Consider the following 6,171-nt stretch of genomic DNA (forward strand, 5'->3'; position numbering starts at 1 on the left):
CTCAAGAGCCAACCCTCACAAACCTTCCTAAAAACTAAGAGCTATTACTGAGTCTCAGCGAATCTCGCCATGATCAGCTCTTCCCAGGTACATTTGTTTAGAATATTTTTTTTAATCAACATTTACTCCTCAAATGCTCTGGTCTGAATCTTACTTTAAATTAACTTAATTATGTTTAATGAGCAATATTAATTGCACACAGAGTAAGTAGAGATTATCTTGTTTCACAGAAGAGAAGGAAGACCAAGGAAATGATTTGCTCTGGATGAGAAATGAAGATGGCCATCTTGTGCTCAAACAAACAGAAGTCCTCTGGTATGTGTGTGTTGAAGCAATGCTGTGTTATACAACATTTTATGATGATCTCTCACAGAACTGGTCATGTCAGCCTTAATTTCTTTTTTTACTATTACAATTGCAGCATGTTAGCAAAGTGTGACTGGACATTTTTAATATTATGTTTTTAAAAACACACCACCTGTTTTAAAAGTAGACAAGTATCATGAAATTGGTTTAGTTGATATAAACACCAATGTACATTATTTAATTGTTTTCTAAATGTTATGTTATAAATTGTGAATTGATAGTTGATTCGTTTGAAGCCAGGCCTTACACTGCACAGACTAAAACACATTTGTGAGAGAAGTCAGGAACTTTGGAGAAAGATTCTAGAGAAAGAAAACACATTTACTGCAACAATAGATGAATTCTAGAGTCTATGAGAACTACACGTGCTAATGCAGTCTCATGAGCAAGACCTTTGCCTCTGTAACTTTTTCTTAATTCTTTAATTTTTATTGCAGTATTTTAATTTGTACAGATGATCTCATCAGCCAAATGAGGGGTTTTGACCAAGTGATGCTCTTGAAAGGAGTGAAAGAAGAGGATGTGCTAAATTCTCTTCAGAGAAAAAGCTTCTCAAAAGGTCTCAAAACAGCTTGAAGAATGGTAAGTGTACAGTACTACAAGGGTCATAGTTGCTCACACTGCTAAAATCACACAGAACATAAGCTGAGCTCTCTGTCCATTAAACAACTTCATCTGGATTGCTTGTTTCACTTTGACCAGGTCTGGGATCTTAGGACTGAGAGATCCTCTGGCTGAGGACAAGCTACACCACATCAGTGGATATCAACCACAAACTGTTTCCAGGCATGAGAGAAGAAGAACACGATGGGGAGATGAAACCAGTTTAGATGTGATGATGGGAATCATTATTTTCTGGAACAGTATCACATGTCTTATATGTATCACATGATCTGCATCACAGTTGACTGGATGGGACTCTGTGACTTTTAAGGACATTTCATCACTCATCTGTGTGAACTGATTAATATATGAGGTTAATGTATTTTTGATGATAATTATTTTCATTGAATCTTATTCGTCTTGATGCTACTTTATCAACTTTATAGTCTATGCTTCAATAAAATGAAAATGGTGAATATTGTGTTCTGAAGATTCTTGGTAAATACATAATTTTACTAGGTAGGCTCATATGTGTTTATTTTAGACTTGGAAAAACAACATTTTAATTATTGAGATTATTTTTTTATTTAAGACATAAACATTTTTGATCGGATTAATAACATCTGGGACAGCAGTACACCAGAAAGTAATTTTTTTATATTTTAGTAACAAATATGCAAATTTTTTTGTGAAATAAAGGAAGTTACGAGATTAACTATTCTGCATTACAAGATGGTGCCATGGGCTTTATTGTTACAAACACTTGAGGGATAACTGAGAATGTAGCAGGAATGATCAACGTGGATCTTGTACTGCATTAAAACCAAGAGCAGGCAAATTACTGATGTCCAGCACCTGAGGAATAAGATACGGTGAGGGTGAGGAAGACATTTTTACACTGATTTTTGCTAAATAGTTATATATATATATTAATAATTAATAATTAATATTCTTAGCACTGCATGAATTTGTCCTTATGTAATAGTGAAGTATCACAATGTGTACACATTGTCCTTGATTACTGCTTTACAGGTGGGGAATAGATAAAGGCAAGTTGTTGCAGGTTCATCCATTATATTTCTTGCCATATACTTCAAAAATCAAATAAATAATCTATTATTTTCATTATTAAATCATTTCTTTCTAATTTTTCAATGTTTCATCAGATGGCCTCACAATGTCCTGTCAAAAGGTATAATAGTCATGATGAATAGAATAGAAAACAGAGGACTGTGAAAACTGTCAGATATAAATGTGACTCAGCTCAGTTTGTTGTTCATGATGAGGAGAATACATATATGTAGGTTTTACTGCCCTTCAACCCCCAGGGGCCCAGTAGCACCCCCCGGAAGAGCCCAAAACTGTACTTTTCAAATGGCTGTAAATCAGAGTCCAATTAACATATCAAAGAGAAAATGGGCAGGATTATTACTTATGCTATGCTGATAAAATAATGTTGAGCTCAGTTTTCAGAAATAAATGGAAAGCTGACATAAAGGCATTTTAAATATTGCTCACTGTAAAATACCACATTTCAGCCTGCCTCTCAAATATATCATAGAGGTTTGCACAATAAACATATTTAGATATCCAGTTTTCCTTAAAATAAATAATTTATTTAGTTTCGTTAATAAAAAGTTTTAAACTACATTACCCACAAGCCTCCGTCGTTCTATCTATGCAAAGGCAACACTAGGGGGCTGTTTTTTGTAGTTCATTGAAGTTATGCTTAGGGTTAGGATTAAGATCTCGCTAAAGATGTCATTTTTTATCAAGATAGCAACACTTCATTGTTGACTTAATATATTACTAATGTGATGATAGCAGCAAAACATACTTTTTAACATGATGCGCTGTTTAATATGGGTTAAAAGATAGTCCAACCACAGACTGTCCTGAAAATTAATAGCCAATGACATCAAAGCTGAGCAGCAGCGTCACACTTCCTTATCCATGTATGACCGACGTCTTTCGTTTTTCGGCTGAAGGGATAGATTCGGTTAACAATAGATTAAGCTTGCTACTTACAAGATTCTGTTTTATTAACGTCTTCACGTTCCTCCGTTGTTCAGCTTGACAAACATTGGGCAATATTGATGTGCACATGCCCAGCAGTCGCAGTTGTATCCAACAGACAGATTCCTCTATAATAAATATAAGACACATTTTTAAGATTTGTATTTTTTTTTTGACCAAAGACAAATATATTTACTAATCAAATGACGTGCTTCTAAAATTTACATTGTATATTACATTGTGTTTTAAAATTAAAATTGTTCACATTTGTGTTTCTGTGATTTACCATTCTCTACCATTTGAACTCTAGGAATAAAAACTGAAATTATAAATGAATGAATGAACAAATAAATACATAAAGCATAATAAACATGCATATTTTTGTAAGGATCTTCCATTATTTATTGATATGTCAAACTCATTTAAAGACAACATGCCCAAATTACTACACTGCATCCTCTGTCACCAAGCTCGTTTTTGCCACCATAAAGAACAAAAAGGCAGTTATGTTGTAAACATTAACTATTTTCAGTATGCAAATGAAAATGCTTTTATTAAAAAACAAAACAGTAAATACAGTATGTCTTTCAGAGAACACTGGAAAAAGTGTTGTGACCAAAATGTTATACAACACAATGTAAATGTTTCAAACTCACAAAAAAACACCATGAAGACATGCATGTCAAGTGTGCAATATATTTTTAATATGGAGCGCTATTTTTAACTATTGTTTTCATCACTGGTTCTGTAATGTATTCATTATGAGCTTATAATTAAAACAAAGTTACATCTTCTGCAAAAATCAAACCACTGCAAAGTCTAATCACTGATCCAGGGACCATTTCTGTGTGTGTGGGTGATAAAGAGTAAACGAGGTGAGTCCTTGTGCATGATGGAGCTACAGCGTTATCCTCAAACAATCCTGTAAGACAGAAAGGAAGGAAATATTAAATGACATTCAACTTATACATTACACTGTGTTTTGTTTAGACCATAAAAGCAGCCTCTGTAAAGATGCTGTATAATTAAATGTTAAATGCATCCATTATTGAAAGCAAGTAATTAATAGCAAGCTATAGTCATATGAATTCTTTTGATAGTGTCAGATGACACCGTCCTGGGGCTTGTACAATATCATACAAGTGTTAAACTGGATTATTAAGACTGTGATGTGTTTAGGGATCATTTTTAAGTTTTTGACCCTGTCCAGATACCCACACTTGCAGTCTTGGCCACTTGAGAGTGTGTGTACGTGACAGTGTGTGAACGAGACTGTCCCCGGTCTTAATAATGCCAAAGCACAGCGTCCTTAACACACACTAAACCTCTCCAATACTGCTCCGGAGCACTATACAAAGCTTAGTGTATCCCATCATGCATCATGTTTTGGAATAAATCGTCAGACTTTTTGCCGAGATCTCACAAGAGGTCATGGGAAGCTGTCCAATGTACAGTATGTGAAATATTGATAATTAGTTATTAAAAATCTCTGTAAACACATAAGTGTCCCATAAGGCAGTGGCTCCCAATCCTGGTCCTGGAGAACCCCAACACTGCACATTTGAGATGTCTCCCTGATCAAACACACCTGATTCAACTCATCAGCTCATCAGTGAAGACTCCAAGGCAGATAAGAGAGACGCCAAAACCGTGCAGTGCTGGGGTTCTCCAGGATCAGGATTGGGAAACACAGTCATCAGGTCATGAAAAGTTCGACACACACTTGTGGTCATCATGCTCACTCGAACACTAGGCCAAATACAGGAAAGACTTCAAATAAGTAATCAAGTGGTCAAGTGCAAAGATGGCAAGTGTGGGTATTTGGACAGTGCAACAGTTTAAGAAACAACAAATGCTGTACAAATTATAACAGCAGGAATGTTTGATAAAAGAGACAAACTATCACAGACTTACTGCTGCATATATCTGCCTCCGCAGCTTTCTGTCTTCTCCATTTCTGAAGGAAACCCTCTCCAGAAACACCACTGGGCTGACTGCCTTTACGTCTTTTCAGCTAAAAATAAAAATAAAAATAATAAAAAGGGGAGAGTAAATAAAATTGAATTATATACAGAATGTTAATAATGATCTGTGAGCAAAATATTTAGATATAATAAATATATATATATATATATATATATATATATATATAAACTGATATGAAAGAACTGCAAAATGGAAAAATACATGTTTTATTATTTATTTTTAATTTGATTTTTTTTTTTTTTTGGATTTACATTAAAAGGTATTAAAAGCATGGTACAGAACATATGATTACTGTGATATCTGTCATATAAAAGCACATAAAAACACTAACATTACAGTGATACAAACATAGCTGGTTTGGTGATTATTGTATTGTTGTATTGATTATTAATATACCATAGTAAAACTACAGTTACAGTTACTAATGTCCTGTTTACTGTGTTTTAACTTCACATTTCATTTATTACTATTGTAAGTGTCGTGATTACCATGATTTTACTACAAAAATCGGATCGAAGGTCTAATGCACGTCAGGTGACAGATAGAGTTTAATCAGACTAATTAGCAGCTGTGTTCATTTATTTAAACGCAATGAAACTCAAAGACAGCCGCGGATGACCGATATAATACAGCGATTAAACATATGGCACTAATCTGATTAATAAATAAGACAGAATACATTTTATAAAAGGCATTAAAAGAGCATATTTACGACTACTCACCCAAACTGTGGAACTGATAGCAAGTATCGCGATGTGTGCTGAGACTTCTTGAACGTGATTTCATAGCGATAAACATCTCATGTCCTCGTGTCGAATTCTGACGCCAAAAGTTTCCCATTGAAAGCAATGAAGGTCGTAGTGCTTCGATATTCGACGCCGAGAGGCACATTTGGCGTCATAAAAGTGACGCTAGGGGCGCTTGACCATGCTTCGGTTTTTGACGCCTTTGGAGTGAGAATGGGTTGCAATTTTGACCTAAATATGATTTTCAGTTACAATAATTAATCCTAAATTTCGACATTAATAACTGAGTTTTAGCAACACCAGACGCACGCGCGCTCACAAGATCTGCCGGTTCTTACTTCTGGAGACTCGCACTAAACGGTTCATTTCAATCAGTGAGTGGTCGACTCCAGAACAGCTGCAATCGGATCATTCTAATTCGTAAACGAATCGTTTGGTGCGATTTGCGATCCGA

General features: G+C 34.9%; 1 long non-coding RNA gene across 1 annotated transcript; it reads right to left on the bottom strand.

Moving 5' to 3' along the window:
• Positions 1–3,677: 3,677 nt before the first annotated feature.
• Positions 3,678–5,455, bottom strand: LOC127965552 (uncharacterized). Its single transcript, XR_008155327.1, has 2 exons — positions 4,900–5,455; positions 3,678–3,907 (listed from the first exon to the last, which is right to left on the bottom strand). It is a non-coding gene; the product is annotated as an uncharacterized LOC127965552 (long non-coding RNA).
• Between the last annotated feature and the right edge of the window lie 716 nt (positions 5,456–6,171).

Source organism: Carassius gibelio, chromosome B9, assembly GCF_023724105.1.
Source record: "Carassius gibelio isolate Cgi1373 ecotype wild population from Czech Republic chromosome B9, carGib1.2-hapl.c, whole genome shotgun sequence".
Taxonomy (NCBI): Eukaryota; Metazoa; Chordata; class Actinopteri; order Cypriniformes; family Cyprinidae; genus Carassius; species Carassius gibelio.